The sequence below is a fragment of the Rhinolophus sinicus genome, chromosome 1 (genome assembly GCF_057876585.1).
Source record: "Rhinolophus sinicus isolate RSI-liver-muscle chromosome 1, RSI-T2T, whole genome shotgun sequence".
NCBI classification, from domain to species: domain Eukaryota; kingdom Metazoa; phylum Chordata; class Mammalia; order Chiroptera; family Rhinolophidae; genus Rhinolophus; species Rhinolophus sinicus.
This window is the reverse complement of record NC_142501.1, coordinates 209,652,402-209,665,910: the sequence shown is the minus strand read 5'-3', so window position 1 is coordinate 209,665,910 and position 13,509 is coordinate 209,652,402. Positions and strand designations below refer to the sequence as shown.

Here is a 13,509-nt window from a genome sequence, read left to right as displayed (position 1 = left end):
TTTCCCTCTTACTCACTATGTGAAATGGACAATGTATGGAGTCTCTCTGACCCTCAGTATCCACTTCTATAGAGTAAGAATAAGTATGCTTACTTAAAAAAATGAGAAGCAATGAGTGTTTATTGTTCAGCACATATCTGGCACTCAAATGACAATCTACCAGTCATTGTTATTTGGGGGACACGATTAAGCTTAAGCTGAATAATCGTGATGATGATTCCCAATGTATTCTGTCTACAAAAGTAACAACAGCAACAACAACAACAAAACCCCAAATCCAAAAACCACAAAAATATTTCCATGATGGCTGTTTTCCACAATTTTGTTATTCATGGTTGTTTTCCTTTATTAAGTACTCAGATTTGACCGATACAACCTGATATTTCTCAGTCTTATTGATAACTTACTTTGCAAAATCACTGGGAATTTTGGTTCAATCTGTGAAACATCTTAAACCTAATTTAGATTAAACTACTTATCTCTGTGCAATAATTTAACCCCTTTGAACATTCTGTCTCTCTCAAGCTAGGATAGGTAGTCATAGCCTGGCACAACTCTCCAGAACTCAGGTTTTGGTAGACCTTGGCAATTTCCTGTGATGGTGAATATAACTGCTCTACGTGGTGGCCTTCATAAAGGTTACTTCCAGCTCCAGCTCTGCTCCTCACCGTGTGACCTTGGCAGCAATAGTGCACAGCTGCCGTTGATCCATTTCCTGAATGTCTCTTGCCTGTCAGACACTGTATGTGAATACATACAGTATATTCACTCCCATCCTCATAGCAACCCACAAAATGTATTATTCTACCCAGTTTCAATTTACAGAACACCACCAACCACTAATTGTAGTTGAGAGAGGTTTAAGCCACTTAGCCAAAGACACACTACATTCGTATTCAGATTTGACTGATCTCAAAGCCTCCTTACTTTCCGTGTCTCCATGCAATCCATCCTCATCAATTCCTCTGAGACTCAGTTTCAACATCTTTTAAGTGACCTGATATTGCTCTGCCAACTTCATTAAGTTGTTAAGATCATTAAATAAGAAAATGTGTCCAAAAGTGCTGTAGATTGTACAAGGCTATGCAACTGAGGTATATGAGTATAACTATTCTCTAATGAGACTATTAAACTATTCATACATTTATCTGTATTGATAAGTTCCACGGTGATTGTGGCTTGTGTTAGGAATAAGACCAGAGCTGATTTTGGGTGAGGAAAGGAGAGCCATGGAGAAACAGCCTATATTTGCTGAGCACATGCTAAGTGTTAAGTGTGTACCATATTTCATTTAATACAAATATATTATTGAGGCTAAATAGTTTTCAACATACGTGTTATGCAACCCATTATAAAGATGCAGGGATGGAGAAGCACAGGAGGCAAAGTAACATGCCTGGTCCCGTTGGCAGAGTTTAGATCCTGAACAACTTGGCCAGGTACGAAATTTTACAGTCTTTCGAAGACAGCCCCTGAGTCTTGGCCAAGTGAGCTAGAAACAGGGTTTCCTGGTGTTAAGGCCAGAGCTGGGCCCATGGTACAGAAAACTATAACCTTTGGTTTTAGAATGGCCTTCTTCATAGAGTCATCTGAGAAAGCTCCTTGGAGAGAAGAAAGAGAAAGTTCACCAGGAAGACGGCTGGTATAAGAGAGGACGCAGGACCAGATTCAGGGATGAACTCTCTGAAGCTGCAAAGGAACACTGGCCATTGCCTCTGTCAGTCAGCTCAGGGGCAAATCACTGTAGTTTTGAATTCTGTTATGACATTAGAGACTGGCCAGCCTTGAACATTTACTTGGCCACCCAAGTTCTTCATCTATAAATCAGGGAAAACAGTACCTAACTCTCAAGGTTGGGGGTCGGGAATTCAGTGAGTTTAATGCGTAGTGACTGGCTGGCAAGAGACGGAATTATAAATGCTAGTCACCCTTCCTGCTTTTCTAGGACCCATTTTAACTTAAGTTTCTTAGAGGATTTCTGAAGCTGTGTCGTTTCTGATAGGACTCCAATTAGCCCGAATTACCATTGTCTTCCTGATTTTAGAAATAACTATTCCCTGTGGTTTGAGTGGACCCCTGGAAGTCCAAACAAGCACCACCATTGAGGGGCTGTGCCACGATACAGACAAAGAGGATAATCAGATTAGTAACATTAACACAAAATAATAAAATCAGGATAAATAAAGTTCTACATCAATATGTTTTAAAGTATAGCTACTTTGATGACACTCATTTTTTTTTTCCCTGTCCACTCTAGTTTATTATTTGTTTGATCTCTCCAAGAAGAACCTGGCAGAAATGTCTCCTGGCACCCTTAGAGGTGAGCATTTCACCCCAACTTTGCTCTCACTTGAGTTTCTTGTTGCTGTGAGTGGAAGCATGGTCTGCATGATTCTAAAGTCTCACCAAAGCAGAAAGAAAACCATTTCAATTTAGAAAATCAAACAAATATACAGAAGGTGCCAAAAAATATGTATACATGTTTGAAGAAAGGCAAAAACGGTATTAAAATTGTAATACTCAATATATACTGGTAACACAAGGTGAGTGCGAGTCATGTGTATACGTTGTTTTGGCACCTCCCGTATATACACAGGGGCTCAGGAGGTAACTTCTAATCTCCGTGACCTACTCTGAGTTGAGGCTGCTGTTCTAGGAGGCTGTCCTAACGAGGTTAGACAAGAAAGCTAGCAACTGGCCTGGCCTTCGGATTCTTGTAGCAAACAGTCAGGGAGTCCCAGCAACAAGAAGAGAAGATTGGAAACATTTAGTCTTTTAATGTTTTATAGGTAGGTATCTTGAGGCTTTCTTCCAGCAGAATGAAGGGATCAGTGAAAAATGAGTTATGAGAGCTGGCTTTTTAAGTGCTGTTTGATGCTTTATGGGAGGTTCAGTCTCCCACGTTAGAAAAACCCCTTTTGGTTTGGCGGCAGCTCCTTCCTAATGATCATTTACGACCGTGAGATGACCACTCACGTGGAGCTGGCCACCTTAGTTTACCTGAACAGTGTGGGGAGCGCGAAAAGCCCCGTGCTGAGCTGTCGGTCTCCTGCGTGGGGACTGGTGGTGGCATCACGAATTCCAGGAGCTGGTAATCCGTAGGGCAGTGGGCTGAATTCTTCTCAATGCTAAGCAGTGTCCTTCAGCAGAAAGCTCCTCCCCGGTCCGTTTTAGGTTTGGTTTCCTGTGAAATGCAGCCACAGACCTAGGGTGGTGTGACCGTGTGCGTGTGGGACTTCCTCTTCTCTAGTTGCAAAGTAATAAATGAAGCCGTAGGAGGCTCAGGGCTCCCAATCTCCCAATCACAGGGTGTCCTTCAAGACACTCGGTGTCCGTAGGTGGCACTTCCCACTTTCCAGAGCACAGTAACAGATCGCCAAGCAACATTTCAACATCAAAGATAACGTTTGCTAGACTCATTTCATGTGCACACTGAACACTAATTCTCTTGTGACTGGATGTTGCCAGCGGCTTCCTGAGACATGGACCACATCCTTCAGGTGTGATGGAGAGAACATGGGGCCTGCATTGAGAATGCCCAGCTCTTATTCCTGCCGCATTCATGATTACTTACGTGGTCTTGGCAACTTTCAGTTTATTTTTCAACTCATTGTCGTGTGGATGACTGAGGGATAATAATACTTGTACGTTAGATGGAGTCCCAGAAAGGAACAAAATCATGTAAATAAAGACCCGCAGAATGTTTCGGGTGTGTATGAGGTACTCAGTGTATTTTAACTTCTCTCCGCCTTAACCCTGGTTCATTTAAGCTGCAAGTCCTTGTAAGTGCTGCCTAGTTCAAAGGCACAAGTTGATATTTTCTTGGGTCAATAACTCTGGTTTTGACTTAACATGCACTCCAGATGTAACACTCAGGTGGCACTGAAGCTGGGAGACATTCAAGTAATTCACCCACTTCAGCAATTAGCTTTTGCTTCATTAGGGGCTTCAAACAATAACCGTTTCACTTAGTTCACTGTTGTGTGGTTCCCTTGGCCGGGTCCTTTGGTCTGGACCTGTGTGAATTTCCTGGGACTGCCGTGACAAAGTTCCGCAGAGTGGGTGGCCCACACAACAGAGACCTATTGTCTCACAGTCTGGAGGCCGCAAGTCTGAATCGGGGTGTTGGCAGAGCTGGTTCCCTCTGAGGGCTGGGAGGAAGGGATCTCTTCCATGTCCTTCTCTTCCTTGACTTATAGATGATGGTCTTTATCTTCACATGACATTCTCCCTGTGTCTGTGCCCACATTTCCCCCTATTTTAAGGATACAGGTCACATGGGATAACGGCCCACCCTAATGACCTCATTTTAAATTGATCACTTCTTTAAAGATCCTATCTCCAAGTAAGGTCACATTTTTGGGCACTGGAGGTTTAGGCGGATGGTGATGGTAGGGTGCAATTCAACCCATAATAGGACCTGATTGCCTGGTCTTTGCTGGTGGGTTGGCAGGCAGCTGAATGATCTAGGATCGTCACATTCATGTTGATGTTGACAGGAAATCAGCCAGGTGCCTCGGTTCTCTGCCACATGGCTTTTCATCATCCAGCAAGCTAGACCGGCCTCATGCACTCGATGAACTTGGGGCTCCAGACCCAGCAAGAGAGGAACAGCCCCAATGCATAAGCCTTTCCCAAATCTCTGGTTGCATCCTCTTTGCTGTGGTCTCATTAGCCAAAGCAAAGCACATAACCAAGTACAGAGTGAATGTTGGTGAAGATCACTAAAGGGGGGTAGAGGAAATGGAATTCCTGCGGGTTTTATTGGCAAATGGTCTCATACCCATGTTGGCATCTAGTTAGTGGCTGGACTGCCATGGGAACCCTGGTCTCATCATATGACAATCCCTGCATTTTACCAAAGAAGAATTAAAGACAGTTTGGTCTCGTGAGAATGTCGTTAACAGTGTCGGTGGTGTTTATAGATTTCTTGAAATCATTTACTCAGTCAACCATTATCTACTGAATGTTTATTATGTACCAAACTCTTTATTAGGTGCTGAAAGACACACCTAATCCTTGTCCTCATGGAGCTTACCATCTAGAGGAGAGAATAAATGAATGGATTTCACAAATATCTACAAAACTATGATTTGTGGTAAATACAATGAACAGGACCTGATCAGACATTCATACATTTATCAAACAGTTATTGGCCTCCTCTGCCTGCCATTTGACAGGATCTAATTAGATTTGGGGGTACGGAGGTGAAATAGAAAAATCTCGCCCCTACCATGAGGGAGCTTAGAATCTAATGAAGGAGAGAGACACTGAACAGGAAACGGTGACGGGACGCTGCGTACTCTGAGACGGAAGTGAAGAGGCCCCGGAAAGGCAGATATGTGCTACTCTGGGGACCCAGGAAAGACTTCCCTAGGGAGAGAGTGACGTTAAAGCTGAGGCCTTTATCATGAGCTGGAATTTGCTAGACCAAAAGAGGAGAAGGAGGGAGGGGGAGGCGGACAGAAGGGAGGAAGGAAGGGAGGACGTAGGGAGGGAGGAGGCAGGACTGAAGATCGTGTCAGGGAGAACATTCAAGGCCAGAGGAATTACGTGTCTACATGCCTGGGTACGAGAGACAGAAAAGCTCACTGGAGCGAAAGGCGGCTGGAATGTGGAGCGAACAAGGGAGAAGAACATGGCACAGAAGCATCCAGAGTGACAGGCTACATGCTCCCTCAGTCTGAGCCACAAGTCCCATTCGATGTCTCCCCTTCCTTACTGTCTGTCCTGCATTTCACAATCTGAGAAGTCCCTCACATTAATCTTCCATTTGGGTGACAATTCATTTTGTGTTCATTGCTTCCTGAGTTCTTATCTCTTGCCCTTTACACTCCATCCCCCACCGGCATAGTTTATTGGTCCATGAACCCTGAGTCACACTAGGGGTCACTGGGGAAATCTGAGGAGTTCGGGTTTTGATAGCCAGGTCAGAATTACCCAGCTGTATCACTGAGAAGCTACCTGGCTTTGGGCAAAGAACTTGACCATTCTGAGTCTCATACATAAAATGAGAATGAGAATAGTTACTTGAGAATAGAGACTGTGAGAATTAAATTACTTACTTCCCGCAAAATGTCTGGTACCGTGCCTGGCATCTAAGTAACCAGCTCCTTTGGTTTTCCCTGGGGCCCTCTCCCATGCCACTGAAGCATAATATGGGGCCACCAGAAACACTAACTGATGGTCAGTGATCCACCAGGTGTGTGGATGAAGGGTGAGCAATGGGGGCAGCGCTGCCCTTGGGTCTGGATAGGACTTTTCTGGGTCAATGCTTGCCAACAGTGAGTGAATTTGTTAAGTTTTCCCTTTCTAGCTGGTCCAGTCAGGGGATGGACTCCTTGGGTAGGTTGTGTGGAAGAATGACAGGAAAAACAATAACAACAACAACAACAAAAACTGAGAAAAAACAAAAAAGCAGGACTTTTAAGGCCCAGTCGTGTTGAAAGACGACCGTGGCCCTGGGAGGGTGTTGCAGGCCCTGCCGGGAGGCGGAACCACGAGGCTGTCAGGCTGTGTGTTCCACTGGCCGCCTGTAAATCCCCGGCTTCGCTAAGTGCATACATTTCAGCAAGTTAGTATCTAACTTCACTGATTCTCTCATTTCTCACCTTTACAAAGGAATGTGACACTACCAATCTCTTAGCATTTTTTCAGTGCATGAGATGATAAAATTATCTTGCAAACACAAGGAGGTAAGAAAATGTGGGCATAACTACAGGTCGATAACCAATCTAGAACCCATTTAAAGAGATCTTTATGTTTTCAACTTCTATGAATTTACTGCACGTGTGGAGAAACTTGAAATTTTTATCTATATTTTCAAAATTATTTTTCTTTTAAACTTTTTATTTTGGAATAATTATAGACTCAATAGCAATTGTCAAAATAGTATATGTATACGGAGGTCGCGGGGAGTACCCACCCATCACCCAGTTTCCCCAAGAGAAACTGATTCCTTATGAATAAACATTCCATGCAGACGCAGATTTAATTCTTAACTCGTGTCCTCTTTCTAAAGCCAAGAAAATGAGTTGGAGGGGGAAATAAAAAATGGCAAAGCCTGACCTAACTTTACCTCTTTCCTGCTATTTTTGCCCTTCTCTCGTTTTTCTTTTACAATTTTTTGAACATAACCAATTTAGGTGATAAAAAAAATTGGTGGTCTTGGGAAGCATCGTGATGCTGTGTGATGTTTGGTTTCCTCCTTTCAGTGGGTGGTGACTGTCAAGTTCAGGTTCCCATCACACAGCTGGTCTTGGGATGCTGACAAGACTTGGGGGTGCAACATTCAATTTACACATACTTGCACCCCCAAAACACAAGAAACTGTTCATCATCACGGTAGGTGTGTGGCTTGTTTTATAAATTCCTAGTTGGGGGAACTATCTGCTACAATGGATCAAGATCCATGTACTTTTTTTTTTTTTTTACAAATTATATGAGAGCTGAACTTCTGTGTGGAAATCTGGGTTAATTAGCACCGGCATTTCTGATTTATTATAGTTTAGCACCTGTTTCTAGCAGTGCCGTGGGCAGGTTGACTCCATGCCCATGAGAGGGGCTCACCTCACACTAATTGCCTTTCCTTTCTCATCTCATATCCTGTCTCCTTCAGGAAACATGTTAGGAGCTCCCCCAATTAGCTGCGGGCTCTCTTCACATCACACTGGCACTTTTGGAAGCAGAATCTTGGCATGAACTTAAGCTGTGTCCTCTGCTGGACTTCAGATGTGCTCCGTTCCAACTGGGTTTGTGCTACCAGTTGGACAAATTCATAACTGCTAGAAGTAGCTTTCTGGGGGAAAATCTAACATATAAACATCATTGACTTTCAAGCCCGTCTGGTCACGTCTGGGGAATGATAGCAGGTGGGATGGTTTCCACAGAAGTCCATTCTCTCCAGGAAGGAGCTTCAGGTGTCCCCACTTCCCGGCCTGACCACCCTAACAATCCTACAGAAAAGCAGACCCCAATTTAGGTAAACCCAGGACTCAGTGTAAACGCTCAGAGGTCAGAGGTCAAGGGCCATTCTGAGCATGACATGGTTCCTGAGTTTGGATTTATGTCCTAGTTGAGTTTTGTTGTATTTATACTAAGTCCTTTGGGAACCACAGAGGCGGAGGTGCTAGTTAAGTGCAGAAAGGGCTTTTCCCTGAAACCTCTGCTCAGTGTCCTTCGACGCCTTTAATTCTTTGTTGACGGAAATGATAGGTGGTTTGCCAATGAACAAACATCCATTAAATACAAGTTCATTGCTTAGCTCACACTCCCCCCTAACCCCTAGAAGGGACCCAGGGGGCTAACATCAAGACCTCTGTGTACACTAGACGTTGTTCTAGGCACTTTGCAGAAACACACAATTTAATCATCCAAACAGTGTTTTCATAGTGGTATCACTATTACTATTACCCATGTGAAAAACCAGAGTCTCAGAGTCACCAAGTTCTTCCCACACTAGTGATAGATTCATTTGTCACCACTGTTTCCACGTGTCTCCTCCCAGCTTTGTCCCTGGGACAGCTCTAGAACACTTGTGGCTCTGTCCTCCGGAGGTTATGGGAACAGGTAATGGCAGAGCCTACAGCATCTGGTGAAATGTCCATGAGAAAGAAATACATAAGGGAAAGTGCAGTGCAATGAAAAAGTGACTCAGGATAATGGGACAGACAGTGGCCTGGGACGTATGTGGTGGGAGCGGGGTTTCTGTATATAAGGTGATCTGGGGTTAAGTCTCAGCAGAGGTGACATTTTATCTGACGCCTCAGTGATGAAAAGGACCAAACCTGGTGTAGGTCTGGAAGGAAGACTTCTGAGTAGAGGTAACTCCGTAAGAGGGTTCTGTGAAAGGGATGAACTTTGGGGGTGTATATACCTTAATAAATTATAAATTCCTTGAAGGTGGCTGTAGCTGTTTTTCATCTTGGAATCCATTGCAATACCAAGAACCCATCATGCATCACTCAACCATAGGTGAACTGAATTGGCTGTAGCCTAAACCTCTGATTTTCAAATGAGGAAGTGGAATCCCACCGAGGTGAAGTGACCGACCACTGTGGTGAGTTAGGGCAAGAACCAAGACAATGGCCCAAGTTCCAGACTCTTAGCCAGATATCCTTTCACACCAGCACTGTTATGCCTCCAATTCTGCCTTTAAATGGCAGCCATAGTTAGCCATTTATCTTGAGCAGAACCTTGTTTAGACAAATCTGGCCAGAAATGTGACATCATCTCCACACACACAAATCTGTTATCGGTTGTTTGCCCAACACGTTCCCTGGAGGTTAAAAACACTGTAGTCTTTTTAAACCATGTGGGCAAAATCACTCCCTCCATGCAGGTGCTGACTCATTGCCAGGGTTGCTAAATTGGCAGGGCAAAGGGCCCCATGCCATCTGTCCTCGCATTGGTTGAATTTAGGTCTTGAAGTGAGGATCAGATTAAGAAAAAAGAAAATGTTCAGAGAACTGAGCATTTTTTTCATGAAAAAAAAAGAAAAGAAAAAGAAAACAGCACGAACACCGCTAAGGAGTCCTTGATTAGCAAACAATCTGTGGGGTAGATAGTGGGACGAAGCAGGACTCAGAACCGATGGTGAAAGGGAGGCAGGCAACATTAATACCTAAAATGGAGTTGGGCCTTGGCTTTTAACCTCTCTTTCATTCTCTCTCTGTGTCTCTTTGTCTTTTCTTTTCTAGGAGGAAGGAGAAAGAAACCAAACTTACCAAACTTACTTTCTTCTCTTTAAGGCAAATAGACATAACGATAACTGGTGTAAGTGGAGTAACTTAACAATTTTCAGACTCTTTCCCTGAATTTTGTTTTACTTCATTCACTCTTACTTAGTCTATAACGCACCAACTCCTTGGGATAATTTTTGAGACTCAAAGAAGTCAAGTTTCAAGTCTTGCCTGGATCCACAGCTGGTAAATCATTGAACAAGAATAAAGTCAAATCTTTAGAGGAACAAAGTCGAAGCCTGCCCTAGCCAGTAGTTTTTCTGTCCTTAAAATGCTCAGGCCTTGGGACTCAGACTGGAATGGCACACTGACTCTGGGTCCCTCTCTTGCTGGCAGAAGATCTTGGGACTTTTCTTAGCCTTCCCAATTATCTATCTATGTATCTGTCTGTCTGTCTATCTATCTATCTATCTATCTATCTATCTATCTATCTATCTATCATATATATATCTCTGCAGAACCCTAACTAATGCACTCATGTAATCAAATTTGCATTGCAATGGGGATTAGTGAAGAAACGGGTTTGGCGAAGAGAAGATGTCTAGTTGTGGAATTCAAGGGGTGAGATGGAGGCAAAGGTGCTGGCTTTGGGGTTAAGGAAAGTGAGAAGTGCAATAACGATGAAATGAGTTGGTCTATGTGGCACCTCCAACATCGTACATATTCAGTAAATGCTGTAGGTTGATAGGACACTGAAGGTCACCGTGGTTAAAAGAGATTTCTAGCACGCGGAGCCTAAAAAGGAATCCAAGCCTGTCTGACTCCAAAGCCAACTGTAAGTCCATTGTGACTTTACGGAGGCCCTGGAATGATCTATTATTGTGCATGAGAGACTTAGGTGGGTTTTTATTACACATTCACAGTGTTTCACAGTCTCCAAAAATGTAGCACGCGTTACCTCACTCAGACCCAAGAACCTGACTTGTGATGAAGGGACTATTTTTAATTTTACAAGTAGAGAAGCTGGAGGCTTAGACAAGGGGAGGGAGTTGTTAACCATGCAGCTCAGTGGCAGCGGTCATGCTGGCGGTCAGACGTCCTGACTCGAAGCCAGGAACGTCATCCCTGCTTCAGTGGAGTTGCCTCTTCACGGAGTCTAGCTTCTTACGGGAGCTGGTGAAACAACAAGCATGGGTGGGGAAAATGGCCTACAGATTATCTCTATGTCTTTCCTACAGTAAAAGAAACACGGTTTTGTATAAACAATGGCAAATAGGAATATGCAAATGTCATCACAGAATAGATACAATGATGCATATGCATAATTACACAGAGGTTTGTATGTAGAAATTAAATCCTTCAACTGTTTTACTGCTTAAAACACTTCAGCAAATTGGGATGTTTTCCACTTGCGGGAAAATGGTGATCACCTCCTGTGTCTATAAAAGGTTTTATCAGCTCTAACCTATGCCTCATCAAAATTCCTCTGAGCCCTCAAATCTTTCTTTCATTTCTTCTACAAAGATATCCCTGGGGCTATCACCACCCAATTTCCTTGGCCATGAGTAAGACATATTTGTTTTATTTCTTGGTCAATACTTGGACGAGGAAATGCGTAAAACCATGCTAGAGATTTTGCAAGCCGACATTCTCTATTTCAGGGTTGGTTGCATCTATTGCCTGTGGATATAAACCGAAATTTTCTCCTTAAAACGACTCCCTCCCTTGCCTCTCTCCTAAGCAGTATGGTTGAATGTCCTACATTAAACGTGTGTGTCCTGGCCCCTCTGTACCAGGTTGTGAGTGTGAGAACACAGCTGAAAACCGGCATTTTTTTTTTTTTTTTTCCACTATGGAAAACCTTCACTGAATTTCAGGTCCTTGCCATGTTCTGTGCTAAATGCTGGAAAGACAAATAAAACTCAGTCCCTGCTCTCATGGAACTGGCTATGAGGTGAGAGACTGATAAACAGACTTGGTGAGTGGAAAATTGAGATTTATGTGTAAGCATTTGGGAATGAATTTGGTGACGTGCAGGAGTTGATCGTACTAAAAATCCACCTAGCGCTTGCCCTGGGGACCGTCATAAGAGCGTCACATACATTAATTAGCTCATTTGGTCCTTACAATAGCTCTGCGAGGTAGGTTACTATCATTCCTGTTTCATAGATGGGGGAAACTGAGGCATGGAAAGGTGAGTTGCATGAGGTCACCCTGCAGGAACGTGACCTGAGATTTGAATCCAGGTAGACTGGTTCTATGCCGTGCACTTGGCTGCCCTACACTGTCTCAGCTGGTGCTCGGAGGGATGGAGAGTGGTTAACCAGTCAGAGGGTGTCATCAGGACCCTACCCAGTGCAGAGGATGATTACATTAAAGAGAGAAAATGATCCATTAGATTTGAAATCCACTTCAAGGATGAGAGGTGGCATGCGTTTTGTGGGATTATTTGATACTAGTCCAAATGTTTATATTTTGTGATCTCGTGCGTTTCAGCTTTGAACCAATAGTCACAGGCATTAATAACACCACAAGCCCATGTCACAAGTGGCTACTTTCATTTCATTAAGTGTTTCAATAATCATTGATTGAGCACCTACTATGTGCCCAACGCTGGGTCAATGGGTGGGGCACACACGTAGAGCTGAACGTGGAGTGAACAAAACAGACAAAGACTGGAAAGAGACACATGTACAGACATGTTTGGTTAACGTCTAAGCGCTGTTTGCTTGTGTCCCCTGCTGTGTGTGCCCATATTCTTGCCGTAAGGCCATTTGCTTTCTGGAATTCTGCATTTCTGAGTAGAATTGGTTGAGAGAGACACAAAGACTACCTGGTTCCCCATTTTAGACTTTAAGTCCCAGGTGACCAGGGCCATGTCCCGTTCCACACGTCATTGTGTCCTAAGCGCCCGGCACGTGAACACACAGAGAATAATTAGTACCATCCGGAAGTGCAGTGAAGAAATAGTACAATATTCTCTGAGAACATACAGCAGGGGATCTGTTTTTTCAAATGTGAGAGTAGCCAGAAAAAAACAAAACACCAAAACTCTCTGAGGAAGTAAGAGCTTCAATAAGATTTGTAGGAAGAATAGGGCGGTAACTAGAGGAGAAAGAGGGTGAGAACCTTCTGGGGCTTTTGGGGTGAGATCCCAAGTGAACAGACTTATTTGCATCCCATCTTTCTCATATCAGTGGCTTCCTTTAAGCTTCTGCAGAATGCCATTTCAGGAAATCGTGTTTCTGTTGTATAAAATGACTCATGTAAAGGAGCTATTTTGTTGTTATTGCCACTAAAAATAAATTCAGAATAAAATAACTTGGAATCATTTTTATTTTCATTCTTGATTTTTTTTTATATGGAATGACAGAACTGCAAGTTTAATTTTTCTTAGGTCACTTTAAAAATGAATTTTGTCTTGCTGGCCGATGTCAGCTCCCTACCCTGAGCCCCTGGGGTGGGGCTACCTCCCCCGACTCCACCTTCACCAACCACATGCAGGAGGAGGTCCATGTCCACCCCCCAGGTTGGGCAGGGTGGAGCTGCTAGGGTAGCATGTTGCTCCTGGTTCTAGGATGTGACATCTCTGCCCAGGCCAGCTGGTACAGGAGGAGCGTCTTGTCCCCACACGGTTGAGTCTCCCTGTGCCTGATCTTCCAGGCACGCTGCTTCTTGGCTGTGCAGCTGGGGGAGAATTAACTCTGAAGCTCAGAGCCCTGCACAGGGAAACACATGACACAATGATCTCAAGTGTCTGGTAAAATGCCTGGCACACAGTAGGTTTGCAGTGCATATAAATCAAAGCAGACCTGGTTCCTGTGGGCTT

General features: G+C 43.8%; 1 protein-coding gene across 2 annotated transcripts in view; it reads right to left on the bottom strand.

Annotated features, from left to right (window-relative positions):
* CLNK (cytokine dependent hematopoietic cell linker) overlaps positions 1 to 13,509 on the bottom strand; it is a 160,674-nt gene that overhangs the window by 126,283 nt on the left and 20,882 nt on the right. The window contains exon 1 of one of the 2 annotated variants that reach the window (XM_019716571.3): positions 3,001 to 3,230. The exons of the other annotated variant lie outside the window; for it this stretch is intronic. The gene's annotated coding sequence lies outside the window, so the exon portion shown is untranslated. Of the gene's footprint in view, positions 1 to 3,000; positions 3,231 to 13,509 lie in introns of those variants that run through there. 2 annotated transcript variants of the gene reach the window in all.